The sequence below is a fragment of the Armigeres subalbatus genome, chromosome 1 (assembly GCF_024139115.2).
Source record: "Armigeres subalbatus isolate Guangzhou_Male chromosome 1, GZ_Asu_2, whole genome shotgun sequence".
Lineage (NCBI taxonomy): Eukaryota > Metazoa > Arthropoda > Insecta > Diptera > Culicidae > Armigeres > Armigeres subalbatus.
Window position 1 is genome coordinate 150,343,928 of NC_085139.1, and position 18,050 is coordinate 150,361,977.

General features: G+C 41.1%; 2 protein-coding genes across 3 annotated transcripts in view; one reads left to right on the plus strand and one right to left on the minus strand.

The window, feature by feature from the left end:
• The window catches only part of LOC134205263 (UNC93-like protein MFSD11), a 223,722-nt gene that overhangs the window by 38,405 nt on the left and 167,267 nt on the right, over positions 1-18,050 (plus strand). The gene's annotated exons all lie outside the window — the stretch shown is intronic.
• Positions 1-18,050, minus strand: part of LOC134205261 (teneurin-a-like) — a 94,134-nt gene that overhangs the window by 21,047 nt on the left and 55,037 nt on the right.

The following is an 18,050-nucleotide window of genomic DNA, read 5'->3' on the forward strand; positions in this document are numbered from 1 at the left end:
GTCCCCTGCAGTTCGTTCTCAGAGGGCAGCAGATCGTTCTTAGTTTGATCCCCCAGTATATCTTGCACTTAGTACTTTATGTTGTTATTATTTATTTCTTATTATTTCATTTTTGAATATATTAATAAGGTTTTAAACAAGTATACTAAGTGCGTGTTCTAGCATACAATTTTTGATTTGGCCGTCTTGAAAAACTACGTAGCAAAAGTATTTATATAAGGTAGAGTAAACGCGACGTGCGATGCGACGCGAAGTTTTGTATGGATTAACGCTTAACACCGAAGAAATGAGAGCATACTTTTATACTGTGCTGTCAATGAAATCATTTGGTATCATCTAATTTGGTATCAACATGAGTATTCGACAGCATACATCATACATCATCAATAGCTGCTATCATTATGATATCTCAGGAATGCATATTGAAAACATGTTCTGATATCAATTTTTATTGAATAATAATTGACCTCAAATTTTGTTTTCAACGTAATTTCGACAGCAGAGCTTAATATCAATTTGCTCTGATTTTGTTGACCGATTTTGCTCGGGTTATGGGTGGGAACATTGATTGCTAACATTGCGTTTGGTAACGACGATCAATATGAGAAAAAACAGAGCGTACCAACTATGTACTATCATGACCAATGCTAAGCCTGATCAAAAGTTATCATAATTTGGATACAGGAGAATATAGACAAGACTCTCCGACGTCAGCACGCAAGATTCCACCCGGAAGATAAACGATGTATTTTATCTCCGCTACTGTTTTTCATTGTAATCGACCATGGAGTTCCTTCGGAAATGCCCTCAATTTACCCACGAGTGTCTTCCCAAAATTCCCAAAAAAAATTCTCCAGAAATTCCTCCAAACATTCTCACAGAAAATCATCCGGAAATTACACCTGGAATTCCTCCGCGTGTTCGCTGCTCCGGAAAGTCCCCCAGAAATTTCCTCCGAAACTTCCCCAAGAAATTATCCAAAAATTCTCACCTAGAATCCCTCCGGAAACTTCCCCAGATTTCATTTCGGAAATTGCTCCAGGACTTCCACCTCAAATTACCACAGGAAAACTATTCCCCGATTTATTCCTAAATTTTCCCTGGTGCACTTCCAGATCGGAAACGGGAAGCAGTGTTCTATAATTGCTCTTTAAAGTCCGTGCACATATATAGTTTCTCAAACAAACGAACAATTTCCATAAACTGCCGAAAAAAAAATCAAGTTTTTGTTAGCATTCGTATTTTTGGATTCAGAATATTTCAAAATCTCCAAAAATGACACATATGCAGTTTCACAAACGATTCAATTCTTTTGATAATTCCACCAGGAATTCCTTTGGAAATTCCCTCTAGGAATTCGTTTGGAATTCTGTCTGAAATTTCTTTGGAAATTCCTCCTTGGAATCCCTTTGGAACTTTCCTCAGGAATTTCTTTGGTAGTTTCCTCCGGCAGTACTCCCTTGATTTTTTTCCAGAAATTCCTCAAGAAATTTCTCCGGAAATTCCCCCAGGCGCTGTTTTGAAAATTCCACCGAAGCTTTTTGCATTAATTCCCCTGGAAATTGCCCTTAAGAATTCCTCCAAAAATTTCCCCTAAAAATTTATTCGAAAATTCGTCAGGAATTTCGCTCTTGATGTTTTCTCAGGTATTCCTGTAGAAATACCTTTAGCAATTCTTTCAGTAATTCCACCGGAATTCTTTCAGTAATTCCACCGGAATTCTTCAGGGTTTCCACAGGATTTTCTCCGAAATTTCCCCGGGAATCGACCAGAAATTTTTCTCTGAATGTTTCCTCAGGCACTCCTGCAGAGATACCCCTAGGAATACTTCCAGTAATTCAACAAAAAATTCCCCCATGAATTCTTCCGGAGTTTCCACAGGAGTTCCTCCGAAAATTTACAAAAGAATTTCTCTGTCTCTATTTCTTGGACAAATGTCCAAGATTACCTTCAAAATTTCCCCAGGAAATTCCCCAAAAAAATATTTGGGAATTCCCCCAAGAATTCGTTCAGAAATTCCTTCGAGAATTGCTTCCAAAATTACTCTCCAAATTCTTCCGGAAATCTACCAGAATTTTTCAACAAGTTGGGTTTCGATCGACTAATTATATTTCTTTGGGATGCTTCGATGTTCAGCTGGATTTCAGACTAATACTTGTTTAAAGATTTTGTTTCCGCTTCTATGAAAGACTACCAGAAGAGTTATTTAAATACACAGGAGTGGATGAAACGTGTCGTTTGTCCCATCCACTGTACCAACTACAACGGAATCACATAGCTGAATGCTATCTACAAGGTCCTCTCCCAAATATTATGCCGTCGACTAAAACCTATTTTAAGATTTCGTGGGGCAGTGCCATGCGGGATTCATGGCTGAACGCTCCATTACAAACCAGGTGTTCTCCGTACGCCAGATATTGCAGAAATGCTTCTAATACAACGGGCCCACATAATCGATCGAGATCAGCTATGGCAACGATGGATCGAATGCTGTACGTAGTTCAAGTTTCAGGGACATGCTCGAGTCGAGTCCCTACGAAACGTGCAGAGGGTTACGGCAAGGTGATGGTCTTTTGTACCTGCTATTCAACATCGCTTTGTAGGGAGTAATACGATTTTCACGAAGTCCGTTAAGCTATTTAGTTTCGCCGACGACATTGATATTATGGCACGTAACTTTGAGAATTCGGAGAAAGCCTACATCAGACTAATAAGGGGAGCTTAAAGGAATGAACTAGTCATTAACACATCGAAGACAAGGTACATGATAGAAAGAGGACAATGTTAGCCACCCACCACGAGTTTGTATCTGTGGTAACGAAATCGAGGTGGTTGAAGAATACGATACCAGCAGAGAAATTCGGAGACGCCGTTCTAAACTGACTATCTACAAAACTCATTAGTCCTCTATGGACACGAGACCTGCCACTGTCCTGGTGTAGGATCATTGCGCACTTGGAGTTTTCGAGAGGAAAGGCTGGGCTGCGAAATGGTGAGTTGACATCTGGGAAGGAGCGACCTACACAGCTCTGGTCCTCACAAGTTCTAATCTCACGCTTCCACGGGTCTTCCGATGACAGTCGACCGTCAGCTAAGGGTTTTGTACTTAGCTGGTAGTGCAGCCTGGGCACTGTTGTCCTGCTGACCTCTGCTAGAGTGAGTGGGTGCGACCAAAGGGACCATCGTCCCTAACCCCTAATCCCAAGGCGTTAAGCGACCCGTGCCGAGGAGATGCATGGCCAGGGGGTGAAATAATGAGCTAGGCCTTTAACGGAGCCAGTGGGGTACCTGGGCACCCTTCACAGTAATTGTCCCTTACCGCGTCATGCTAGGCTCTGGCGTAGTGGACCTCTTTTCCCGAGCAACTCGTGGGGCCAAAATGGAAAAACAAGTCAATTCTTCAATTAGTGGTAGTAGTGTAGGCGGCAACCCCTTCGCAAGAGGTGGGTTGTTCAGGTCTCCGCCTAGGAGGCCAGAAGCAATAGTCGACAGCTCGGTGCGCAGCGCCAGCGTGGGTCACTTAACCATCTCCCAGGCTACGCCGGTAGAGGTTATAGACGGCCCATGGCTTGTGGAGGCGATGAACCGCAAACGCGATGGGCTTTCGGCCTTCGAGGTGGCGACGGAACAGCTGGACGCCATCATCGACTTTGCGTCATCGAAGCATAATATCAGTAAGGACCTCAAGAGGAGCTTGCTGAAACTTCGAAAATCGATGTTGGACGCCAAGCTGGAGAGGGCGGTCGGGATGGCCAAGTGTAAACCCGTGAAATCCGTGAAGTCGAGGTCTACCCAGACTGAGGCCCAAGGATTCGCGGACTCGGGCAAGGTCGAATCGACCGAAGGCGTGCCAGCGAAGACGGTGGTGCCAAAGTCTACCGAGACTGAGGCTCAAGTATTCGCGGGCACGTCGGGGGTGACTGCTCCAACGGAGCAGACACAAAAACGGGGGAGACAGTATCCAGGGGATGAGCTCCCTGGGGGCCGCTTCAAAATGCGGAGGGTTACTACCCCGAACAAGGGTAGTGGGGCTGGGAAGCTGAACCCCGGCCAGGAACCTTCCAAACTGGGGGAGGAAGGACCTGGAAAGGTCCGTCCACCCAGGAAATACGGTGGTAAGGGGTTACGGCAGGCTGAAAACTCTCAGCCGCCCCAGACCAGGGAAATAGAGGGGGATGACGCCTCCTGGACCCTGGTCAAGAACAAGAGGAAACCGAAGACGTCAAGAGCTGAAAAGAAGGCCCAGGAGAATGAGGGTAGCAAGAAGTCTAGGGTAGGCGCCAATCGCTCCAGGGGCGATGCCCTAGTCATCAAGATGGACGAGGCTGAGTACACGGACGTCTTGAAGGCGATGAGAAGTGACGTCAAGCTCGGTGAACTCGGCTCCGACGTACGTCGAATAAGATGATCCTCGAGCTGAAACGGGGCGTCTCGCAAAAGGGCGCCGCCTGCAAGAAGTTGGCAGAGGAAGTCCTAGGCGAGACGGTCAAGGTGAGGGCACTCACGACGGAGGTGAATCTAAGGGTTAAAGACCTTGACGAGATCACCGAAGTCGAAGAGCTCGTCACGGCACAGTGTGAAGTGGAGACGCCCACCGCAGCCGTTCGGCTACGGAAAAGTCCGGCAGGGACACAGGTAGCATTAGTTCGGCTATCTGCAGCGGATGCCTCCAAGGTAGTCAAGTTAGGGAGCGTCAAGGTGGGATGGTCGGTGTGCCCTGTGGGCATATACGAGCAACCCGAAGTTTGCTTCAAGTGCCTGGAACCGGTGCACAAGCAATGGGACTGTGAAGGCCCTGACAGAAGTAAGCTCTGTCGACGCTGCGGATTGGAGGGACATAAGGCACAATGCTGCACGAACCCTCCCAATTGTTTGATTTGTTCCAGCAAAGCTATGAACAGCAAGCACCCCATGGGGGGTTTGAAGTGCCCGGCGTTTAAGCGTGCTGCAAATTCACAGTGCAGGTAGCGCAGCTGGCTTGCTCGGCCTTGCCTGAGCGCAGGTTTAGAGGAAACGGCGGAACACGTGTTGTTCGTGTGCCCAGGTTTTTGCGCAATGCGTGACCACATGCTTGCCACATGTGGTCTGGACACTACCCCGGACAACCTAGTTCGGAGGATGTGTAAAGATAAAGTTGGGTGGATCACCGTTTTATCGGCTATCGTCCAAATAGTCTCGGAGCTACACAGAAGGTGGCGCGTGGACTCAAGGATGGCTAGTTCAGGTGCAAACAAGAGGTGGTCCAAGAGTTCTGAGTCGGCTTCATGGGTCATACCGGTGGTCATGCCCTGTGGTCGAACTCGATCCTTTTATCGAACAAGTGGCCGCGCGAAGAACAACATGGTATCGTCGCTATCGCGGCGTCGGTCAACCTGGCGGGTTCCGAGCCCGAGGACGGAGAGGGGTCCTCGTCAAGGCTAGGGTAGGCGTAGGCACCGCGTCAGCAAGTCCCTCTGTGTGTTGGTGAAAAGACCCTATCGCAGAGAGGTCAATTTGGGGTGCACGCGGCATCATCATTCTTGATACCAGCCGTGCAGAGGGAAGCAGGCGCGAAGTCTATCCTTCCCACCTTCCGAGGACATAGGGCGTGGTAAGGCCACCTGAAAAGCCGGCAACGCGCTGGCTCGATACCATGGTATTCTTCTAAAAAAGCGAGTCACGATGTTCGATGCTGCAAGGACACGCAGCTAAGCTCGAGGGTGCGTCGTGTACTGCCGCCCTTTGAAGCATTACTTTCTGGTTGTACCGAAGGGACTATGGGCTTGGCGGCAATGGAAACGGTTTAGCGGGTCGGGGATGTAGTCCTGCCTCCCTCGTGTGCTGTTGGAGGTGGTCCCTAACCCCGCCAATTTCTCCTGCTCGGGGAATGAACCACGAGTTACAATAGCTGTTGGGAAAACCATTCATCGTTCACACCGCGAAAATCGGAATACTGTGGTGGACCGGGCACGCAACGGGTTTCTGAAAAAAATAACAACCTCATCGAGGCACGAGTACGATGGCTTCTCGTGTATAGTATTGCACAACGGGGTCTTGTACGAAACCCCAGAATGTAGGAAAATAACCCGGTGAAAATGGTTCTCGACAACGATCCGACGGGCACAAGGAGGTGAGGTGCGCAGCGAGCAAGGTGGGTCGATGTTAAAGACGATTTGTGGACCCTCCGCAGACTGCGTGGCGACCTGTACCCATGGACCGAGTTGAATGCAGACGTCTTTTATTTACTGGACAGGCCATTCCGGCCTTAATCTGATAAATAAATAAGATTCTACGTAAAACCGTGACACCGTGGCAGACCCAGCCCTACTTCCGTTCCCAAACTTCAGTTGTGACCGGCCTCTGGTAAAATAGTAATAAGATAGTAAGATAGAGCTCAATATGCTATTATTGGATAGAGTTCGGTTATCGAGATCCAGTTGTGAGACCACCAGGCTAGAATTATGTGCTGCATACATCAGTGGATGAACACTTTCAGCAGTTGAGCACACTAGCACACTATTTCACTGATTTCTGCATGTTTTACGCATATTTCTTTTTAATTGGAAGGGGTACAGCCTTGACTTTCTTGATTCATGCGCTAATGTCCATCTTCATTTCGTCGTCTGACGTGATTTGGCTGCCAAGATACTTGAATCTTTTAGCATTCTTTGCTGATTGCCCGGTCACTGTGAAGCTGGAAGGGGTCGCCGTGTTCACATCCAATGATTTGATTTTGTTGACGTTGATGACTAAACCTGCGGGAGAGGAGCACTAGGCATGCTTACCAGAATCAGGTCGATTACGACGAACAACAGAAGCGGTGATAGATCATTGCCTCACACCAGTTTCGACCCGTATCCCAAGCATCCAATAGTTCGGATAAGAAGGGATGTTTTAGCTCATTTTAAGTATTTTTTTGTATAGTGAGAGTGCAAAAGCGAACTTTGAAGTTCCGATAAGGTGCTTGGAACTGAATGTGAACCAAAAGTGAACCACTTGGTTCGCTAAGTAACAAATTTAAGTACAACCTTAATTTCTGCTTGGAGTGGGTTCGCACGAGATCCCGTTGTGCAATACTATACACGAGAAGGCATCATACTTGTGCCTCGATAAGGTTGTTATTTTTTTCATAAACCCGCTTGCATGTCAGGTTACTCCGGGTCAGGGTTATTTGGCATAAAGTCATTTGGCATAACGCCACTTGGCATAAGGTCATTTGGCATAATGGTCATTTGGCATAACGGACATTTGGCATAATTTTAAACTGTAAGAAAAGAGTGGGTCATTTGGCATAACGGACATTTGGCATAATTTCGATCTGTGAAAGCGAAAGGGATATTTCATGTAATGTTTAGCGTAGATAAAGTAGGTCGAGGCTGTTTTCTGATAAATTTAGATTGATGGTAGACATTTTCCGAAAGAACGAAATAATAAAACGGCAGAATTACTTCCGAGAGAGGGAGCACATCCATCAATGACTTATTCCGAACACATGCCTACTTTTAAAGTAGGGATTCGCCCACCATTGCTTCTATCCTAGCATGCGCCGTAAGACCAGATCAAATCCACCATTGCCTTAATCCGGGTAAGCGCCTAACTTTAAAAACTCAAGCAAGACACTTGTCGTAGACGAGTTACTAAAACCAATCAAGTCACATATGAGTTATTGCAACCAAATCAATCTGAATTGTGCTTTTCGGGGAAGAGATCAAATCTACCATTGATTTATTCCCGACAAGCGCCTACTTATAAAGAAGGAGTCACATCTACCATTGCCATAATCCGGGCAGGGCCTACTTTTAAAGAAGGGATCACATCCACCATTGCTTCAATCCGGACAAGCGCCTATTTTTGAAGAACAAATCAAATCCTCCATTGCCATAATCCGTGCAAGCGCCTATTTTTAAAGAAGGAATCACATTCACCATTGCCTCAATCCGGGCAAGCGCCTTCTTCTAAAGAAGGAATCACATCCACCATTGTCATAATCCGGGCAAGCGCCTTCTTTTAAAGAAGGAATCACATCAACCATTGTCATAATCCGGGCAAGTGCCTACTTTTAAAGAAGGGATCACATCCACCATTGCCTCAATCCGGGCAAGCGCCTTCTTTTAAAGAAGGAATCACATCCACCATTGTCATAATCCGGGAAAGTGCCTACTTTTAAAGAAGGGATCACATCCTCCATTGCCATAGTCCATGCAAGCGCCTACTTTTAAAGAAGGGATCACATCCACCATGGCCTTAATCCGGGCATGCGCCTACTTTTAAAGAAGGGATCACTTCCACCATTGCCTCAATCCGGGCAAGCACCTTCTTTTAAAGAAGGAATCACATCCACCATTGTCATAATCCGGGAAAGTGCCAACTTTTAAAGAAGGGATCACATCCTCCATTGCCATAGTCCATGCATGCGCCTACTTTTAAAGAAGGGATCGCATCCACCATGGCCTTAATCCGGGCATGCGCCTACCTTTAAAGAAGGGATCACTTCCACCATTGCCTCAATCCGGGCAAGCGCCTTCTTTTAGAGAAGGAATCACATCCACCATTGCCTCAATCCGGGCATGCGCCTTCTTTTAAAGAAGGAATCACATCCACCATTGGCATAATCCGGGAAAGTGCCTACTTTTAAAGAAGGGATCACATCCTCCATTGCCATAATCCATGCAAGCGCCTACTTTTAAAGAAGGGATCGCATCCACCATGGCCCTCATCCGGGCATGCGCCTACTTTTAAAGAAGGGATCACTTCCACGCAAGCGCCTTCTTTTAAAGAATGGATCGGATCCACCATGACCTTAATCCGGGCATGCACCTACTTTTAAAGAAGGGATCTCATCCTTCATTGCCATAATCCAGTAACACGCCTTCTTTTAAAGAGGGGATTATATTCACCACTGCTCTAGTCCGGACATGCGCCTACTTTTGCATTGCATTGCAAATGCATTCTTTCCACGAGAAGACAATGTCTTTTTAATATTGTTATTGACGGGTGTTATATTTACTATTCCGGGGTGTTTCCCGCACCACTTAGTCACCATTTAGCGAACGCAAAGAAAAATTATGCCAAATGTCCGTTATGCCAAAAGACCCTCACTTTTGACGTTGGTTATAATTATGCCAAATGTCCGTTATGCCAAATGACCGTTATGCCAAATGGCCTTTATGCCAAATGACCTTATGCCAAATGGCGTTATGCCAAATGACTTTATGCCAAATGGCCTGCTCCCGGTTACTCCACTCCTTCTCCACATCTCGTGATTGAGATGGTCCAAGTACCATAGCCAATCAAATCCAAATAAAGGGACTCTTAAAATTCGTTGACCTGCTATGAATAATACGGATCGTGGCAATATGATCCACACAGGATCTTTCTTACTTTTTCTTACTAAATCCGTGCTAGGATTAGCTGGCATAAAACTTTGAGAACGGTACACAGCAATCAAATATACTCTAGTACCAATATAGTCCACTATGGCTAATTTGAATAAAACAATACAGTAACGCCACGGTGTCACCAAAGGCAAGTAATGTAGTGAAGAGACATTTCGAGGGGTCCTTAAACGTATAATTCAATATGCAGTGTAACATTTCGAAATAATATGCTAGAAATCATACCATGACCCCATTTGAATATCTGAGTTTAAAAATAAAATTTTGAAAAATGTAATTCAAATTTTCGAAAGTTTTAAAATTAGTGTGATTTTTGCAATTATCGCACCCCTTGGCTATCGTTTTCAGGCGTTAGTTACCTTTTATGACGCAAGATGGTGTGATTGTGCTGTCTCTTGCCTAATATTTTGGGATTTACGATAAATTATTACAACTACTCACCTCTCTTCTATAGTTACGTGTACATGTATATATATATACATATAGTGCGTAAGTAGATTAATAAAGCTAGAGTAAAGGTAAAATGTCTTCTGTACGTTACTCTTCACCATATCACATCCTAGAAGCTTAAGATGGCTGAGGCCACTCCAGCTAGAGGACTCGGTTCGCTTCTAGTTTGTCAACGTTCCTCACCGTGCCATCTTCCAGTCGGCCAGTCGAACACCTCTCCGTTTTCGCTTATTTCTCCGATACCATGTTGTAACATGAGGTGCTTCCCAATGGAATTCCTCCAGAAATTTACCCAGGAATTCCTTCCGAAATTGCTTTCAAATATACTTCAGAAATTCCTCCAGAATATCCCATTGGAATTCTTCCAGAAATAGCCCCAGGAGTTGGAGTTGAATTTCCTCCACAAATTCCTTCAGGAATTCTTCCGAAAGTCGTCTCAGGAATTGTTCCGAAAATTGCCCCAGGGATTCCTCTAGAAATGCCGCCAGGTATTTGGTAATTTTCCCGAGATTTCCTCCAAAAAGTTTTCTTTCGGATTTCTTCGGGAAATTCCCAGGAAATTCTCCCAGATATTCTTCAGGAATTTCTCCGGAAAACACCACTTCGGTTCGTCCGGAAATTCTCCCAAGCTTGAAAGTTTCCTAAAAAATCATCGGTATGTTCACCCTGGAATTCTTCCGAAAATTCCTCAAGGAATTTATCCGCCAATCCGGATTTTTTTTAGATTGTTCTCCGAAAACTTCTCCAGGAACTTCCCGGGAAATTGTTTTGTGAATCCACCCGATTTTTTTTTTTCAAAAAACTGCCCTCGGGAATTCCTTTAAAAAAATTTCAGAAAAAGTATTCCTCAGAAATTTCTTCAGGGACTCCTCCCGGATTTTTTACATTAATTACCACTGAAGTTTTCCAGGAATTCTGACACAAATATTCCGTGAAATCCTCCAGAAATTCCTACAGATACCCCACCCGAATTCCTCCAAAATACAGGGTATACAGAATTACCCCAACAATTGATTAAAAAACAATTCCTCGAAACTCTCTTAGAAAAACCGTGTTATGAGTGTGAAGACTAAAGAGCTTCAGTATTATTTATGAAAAATTGATCAAGATTCGCGTAAGTATTGACACACACGCTTGGCTTGACCATTTTGACTACTAATTCTAGAATTTGCCGTGCTATATAAAGATGACTTTTTCTGAGTTTTTTTTTTCTTATTTTGTAATAAAAATGTTTGTGTTAGTTTTAACGATAGTACAAATTTCAAATTTGAAAGGAAACGTGCTACCCTTGTCCGCTATCCGTATACCTGATGATGAAGAACCTTTGTCAATTGCCAAAATAACAATATAGTACTGGTAGTTTTTCGAACTGAAGTGGACCTTCTACTTCTACAGTTGTACTCACTTATTTAAGCATACACATGTACTGCCTTTACAAGCATAATTGCATCATATTTACTTGGTTTCCTAAGATTTTCGTACAGTTATACGTAGAATGACAGTACAGTTCTTTCAAGTTTGTTCCAAACGATAATACGATGAAATAAGCTTCCACAGTTGTTTTTCATAGTTCAAATGAATTATGTTGTAATTGTTCGGAAGATAGCGATATCATGTATTTGTTTTCAAATTGTCATCATACATTCTGTTTGAAGATGAGCTATGTGCAATAAACTTTAATGTTAAAATCCAGGTTTGAAGAGAATTTTGGTTGTAACATTTGTTGAATTCAAACCCTGGGTTTCAACATCAGGCGGGTGGTTATATAACACGAGTACTAATCCAATAAAATGTCGTTTTCATTCAGTATCAACTTGCCTGGTAGATATGATTGGTGTAACTTTTGAAGTTTATTAAATTCCATTTTCTGATTGTTAAACTATCATTTAATCTAACTTTTGCAGATCATTGGATGAGTGTTCATTAGCTCGCCAAAAAAAAAAGTTGATATCGTTAAAGCATCTTTATTGCTATGATCACTTGTTGGTTCTACTATAGCCTATGTTTGGGATATTTGCACACAGTTGGTTGTTGTTAGGAGGTGGGTAACAGGTATAACAATTGATAGACGCAGACAAGAGGAATGGGGATAGGAACAAGAGGGTTCACATGTAAGGATAGTTGGAATTTCCACGTTTATTCTTTTAAATATTATTATTTTTCTTCTTCAATGTTTTGTATGTAAATTTGTGTTAAACATGATTTCGATGAACATATGAAACTTAAATTTTAAATTCAAAATGCTCAACAATATAAATATCATAGTCTAAAATGAATTAACTGGAAAAATAAACTTAAAAAGCATTATGTTACCAATTCAAAAGTTAACAATTAACAGATCATTCGATAGTTCTGATACCTTATGTTCTATTTATTGTTTCTTTCCCATTTTTGCTTGCATGATTGTCAATCGCAGTAGTTCAACACGAATTATTTTTCTAAAAATATATTCCATTAAATGATGGATAACGAAATGAGAACTTTCCATGTGGGTTGAACGCTACTCAAAGGTTAGACTACATGTCCATTCTCGGCACTGATAGAGCACCATCTTCTTCTTCTTATTGGAATTACATTCCCCACTGGGACATTGCCGCCTTGCTGCTTTCATTAAGAACTTCCACAGTTTTTAACCGCGAAGTTTCTAAGCCAAGTTACCATGTTTGCATTCGTATATCATAAGGCTAACACGATGATATTTTTATGCCCAAGGAAGTCAAGACAATTTTCAAACCGAAAATTGCCTAGACCGGCACCGGGAATTGAACCCAGTCACCCTTAGCATGGTTTTGCTTTATAGTTGCGCATCTTACCGCTAGGCTAAGGTGGGCCCCTAAGAGAGCACCGTAGAAATCCCCAAATTATTTTAAAGAATACTAAGAGATCACGACAAATTAGAAGCAAAAATGCTTCAGGATTGTTATGTTTAAAATGTTTAATATAGAAAAGAAGTTAGAAAGTACTAGATAAATAATAAGATAAGAATTAAATAAACGGAGTTGAAATATATTTTACTAAAATGGAACCGCACTGTATATAAAATAATATATAAAAAATATAATACAGATAATAGTGAGACGATAACAGTTTAAGTATTCATATTAACCCTCCAGGACTCGCACCATTGTAAGAAGTACAACACAAGCGAAAAAAATACGCTTGTCGTGCACAACGGGGGTAAAACTGCATGAACGATTCAGGACTAAGCGAGTCCCGGAAGGATAAATGAATTACTTCCTATAAGTTATAAGTACAACGCTTATCAATTTGATTAAGCATTAGGGAAAAAAGAAAGAAAAGCCCATTAATTTATCGTTTGAAATGATCAATTTTTGTTTACATTATTAATCTGTGACATTCAGATACATAAAATAATCTTCCGGGAATCTTCAAGGTCGGCAAATGAAACCTATCAGTGAGTAAATTTAACTTTAACTAACGAACGTTAGAATTGGAATGCAGTCCTGGTAGCATTACTAAAAATACATAAAAAGGTTCATGCACTGCTGCCGTCGCAACCGTTTATTTCGACAACAGGAGGTGTCGTTTATTTCAACTGAAGCGAAGCGCAATACAAATGCACGTACCACTAAGCATTATTTATTTTCAATGCATGCTCGATATGTTCTGCAAACTTAGATCTCGCAAACTTATCTGCATTCTGCGTTTTATATTTCATAAATACCAATTTCTAACAAAGGAAAAATAGCTCTGGTCGACAATATTTTTAGCAAATCAATAAACGAACAGCAACAACAGCACGAATTATTTTCTTCTACAATCAGAGCTGTTTTCAAAGAGCAACTTTTCGAGCGAATGATTGATTTCTGGCACAAAATCAATAAGTTACTGGCTGTTTATTTGCATGAGATTCACTTACAGCCGTGAGTATCCGAGTTTACTTCTCGGTAGGCTTCACGGTCGTGCGGCTAGCAGCGGTGTCAGTCGTCAGGGCGTTTTTGTGTGTTGTTGAGTGTGGGTTCGATTCCCTAGTCAGAAAAAAACTTTTCGTAAAGTGAAAAATTCTCCACTCTATTTGTTGTGTAAATGTCCTGTCCGTTTTCTAATGCTAGGTGTTAAGTATTATTTAGTCTGTGCGACCTATGGTCGAAGACGGTAATTCGGCATTTTTACGGTGCTCATCGGTAAGAGTCGCAGTACCTGTGTTTCTAAATGTTGCCTGCTACTTTTTGTTTTTAAATTTTCACCATGATAGTTTGAAATTGTCAAAAAGTACAGGAAAAACAGGAACAACGCAAATTTATGGATAACGAAGTAGTTTGACAGGCAAGAGAAAGTCTCCTGCACTTATTTTGCATCGAATAGTGCTTTTATATCGATAAAATTTCGATTTTCATACCATTTACATGCAACGTTTCAAATGGTACCCCATCCATTCAAAAAAGCGATTGAAATAAATCGGGGCAAAATTTATTGTTACCACAGGCAGGAATATCTTCTTTACGTAGAACGTCAATATTTTTTTTTCAAAATTGGAGTACCCAGGAATACTGCGTTGATTCAAACTGAATGTCTCGTAAATGATTTAGGGAGATATTTGAAAAGATACATTGTAAATGTTCAGTTCGCATGAATACACGAAAAACATTTAGTTTTCACGGATAGATTTCATTTGCTTTGAATATTTCCTACACAAAATAAAATGTTATTAAAAAGCATGTCAAAAACAAAGAGAAAAAATACATACAAATATTAAACTCAAATAATGATAATCATTTACGATTCCGGTACAATTTAACGATTGAGACCCCTGGCAAATGTTTTTTTTTTCTCTATGAACTAGAAAATCACGCTAAATATAATACGCACTGAAAAAACAGTTCTTACAAAAAAAAATTCACCTGAGTGACCTTTTTGCATTCGTATATCATGGGAAACTTATATGCCCAAGAAGAAAATTTCCAATCAAAAAATTATCTAGGCCGCACTGAGAATCGAACCCAGTCACATTCAACATGCTCTGGCTTCGTAGCTATGCATCTTATTGCTAGGCTAAAAAAGCTTCAGTTCAAATGGTTAATGGAAAATAACCAATGCATCTATTATATTGTCCAGCAGTGTATACTAACAACCTAGGTGGCTTAACGAGTTTTGACTATTCTTATATAGGGGGAATGACGGCTTTGGCAGGTTTTGTTCTATTATTGGCAGGGGGGTTTTTTATGACTGACTAGGCTCAAATTTGGCCTAAACATTATTTGCATATCAAAGAATATTGTGGCCGAATTTCATAAAATTTGGTAGACAAAAACCCCCCTGCCAATAATAGAACAAAATCTGCCAAAGCCGTCTTTCCCCCTATTCAAATGTATAAATAAGGGTGCCTTGGTACAATGGTCATGAACTTCAGCACGCTAATTGATTAAACCCCGCTCTACGGTATGTTAAGGGGAAATTACATAAGCCGTCTAGAATTGCATACAATTTTGCAACTGAACATTCTTCAAAGGCCTTTATAATTAATTTTCGCTCTATCCGTAAAGTTTTATCCGAAAAACAATATTTTCCGAAAAATATATTAAGCTCTTTTAGTGGAATGTATTAAACCGTCTAAGACGAATTAAGTACTGTCCATTTAATGCCACAAGGCAATCAAACTCATCAAATGCTTTAGCCAAGCAAGCCTTTGGCACAGCAGAGTGCGATTGAATTCGCATTCTATACCGTCCCGCCCAGTCCGTTGCTGGGGGGCATGGAGTGCGATCCTATCGTTTAATAAACAATGTGCACTCGCTTGGCTGTGGATATACAACAGTAAAGCAAATGTGGAGATTGGGCAAATCAAGCATCCGAAAGATATTCAATTTGCAAAAAAGAGAGCTAACCGCGGTGGAGGTTGGTACTCGGATTCTGATGGCTTTTCCGCAAACGTGACCTTTAAGTGGTCTTGTTGTGTAGGGGTTATCACGCCTATCTAGAGAGTAGGAGGGTTCGAGTCCCTCCAAGACACGTGGATTCTTTTTCGTAAATTCCATATCAATTTGTCCATTCCGAAACATATGCTGTGCATATGCACAGTCAAGATATTTAACAAAAATGGTTTTCGTACGGCCGAGTTGCCGAATAATATGCAATTAATTGTAATCAAGTGTCGGTCTTTCACCGTCATTAGTCGTCTGAGTACACGCGACCGTTTACGTAAAGGCAATCAAACTCATCAAATGCTTTAGCCAAGCAAGCCTTTGGCACAGCAGAGTGCGATTGAATTCGCATTCTATACCGTCCCGCCCAGTCCGTTGCTGGGGGGCATGGAGTGCGATCCTATCGTTTAATAAACAATGTGCACTCGCTTGGCTGTGGATATACAACAGTAAAGCAAATGTGGAGATTGGGCAAATCAAGCATCCGAAAGATATTCAATTTGCAAAAAAGAGCTAACCGCAGTGGAGGTTGGTACTCGGATTCTGATGGCTTTTCCGCAAACGTGACCTTTAAGTGGTCTTGTTGTGTAGGGGTTATCACGCCTATCTAGAGAGTAGGAGGTTGAGGGTTCGAGTCCCTCCAAGACACGTGGATTCTTTTTCGCAAATTTCATATCAATTTGTCCATTTCGAAACATATGCTGTGCATATGCACAGCCAAGATATTTAACAAAAAAATATTTTCCGACTTTTATTATAGGATTTCAGGGAATAATTAGGCTTGGTCTCAATAATCAAATCTAACTAAAATGAAACTAGAAAGAGTCGGCTTGAACTTAAATTATACTAAAGAGGGACGGTTAAATGACAAATGATATGGTCATCAAAATTGTCAAAGTAAGACGAGGAAGACGTCTATCAGAAGTAGATCGATGTCCGCCCTTAAACATATTTTAACCACAAGAAGAATCAACTATTTTTTGTACTCTCGTGTCTAAGTTTAATTAGAATCTGGAATTAATACAGGGTCTTAAATGTTTAATTGGAAGGAGTCGTGTATGCTAAAAATACTGTTAATTATAGAGAACCGCAGATTTATATTTAATCAATTGTACTCGTGGGTAATTTGATACGGGCCTAAACTCGAAATGAGACATAATGTTAAGTCAATTTCAGAGGAAGTTGGAATCTTTCCAAAAAAAGAGCTCTACAGTTCGTAACCTTTTTTATTCATAAATATTAAGAGACGGCAAATATTAGAATTTAACTGTTATACAGATGTGCCAAATATCATACAATTTTTTTTGGCAAAATGTCATTAAATAGTGTTTAAAGATTATGCACTGCATATTTACTAAAGAATCAGTAAACGAAAAGGAATTGAACATAAACAATAGACATACAACATTTAACATACACATACACATAGATGGTACTGATTGCATTTTTTCAGATGTTAAAATTTATAAAGAAATGTCCGAGTTTCGGGTGATGCAAAAAGAAAACTAAAAAATAGAAATTTCTGAATGAAATCAAATTAAACATTACATGGGGATGAATAAGTAACATATGTCGCTCAGGTTTGTGAAAGGTTTTGAAATTGTTTTGTTTTGTTCATTGGTAGTTTTTTACAATAAAATATTTTCCTATTATAGATGTGAAACCAGTAATAGATTGACTTTTGGACTACATTTTTGGATACAACTAAATGTGCCAATGCATTTCATATTTATTGTTGGGTATGATTTTGTCTAAACATTCGTAATCTAAGCATTGACCTCATCTTCCAGTTTTTAATACCTAGTAAGAGTTTCCTTTATGAAGAAGTGGCCTTCAAAATTCATACAAAAAATATACAAATGTGAGAGCTTCTGAATGTTCAAAATGTGAGTCCTTCACAGGTTCTATTTGTTATGCCGGAACAAATATCATTTACTGTCGCCACCTACCCTAGCAGAACACATGTTCCACATAGGTTACTGCAACTCTTATGTGACCATATTTGGTCACTATCAAGTTGCTGCAACCATTTTTGTCTGACTTGTGCTGCTCGGGTATTTTTTTTTCGGCAAATATTAATTATTTGAGGGGCAATAAGAATTTATATTTAAAAATTGTACAATATTAATGTTAAACACATTTGTTTAAAGATAACTGATGAGTTTTATTTGAATTTAATTATTTCTTATTGTTTTATTATGGGAAGACTAACAAAAAAAGAGAAGTAATTAATATTTGTTCCGGCCTGAAAACTATAACGAAAACAAAAAAGAAAAACAAACTGAGAAAACTTTACTCAAAAATATTTTATGGAAGAGAAATGCTAATCCTTCAAAATTATCCC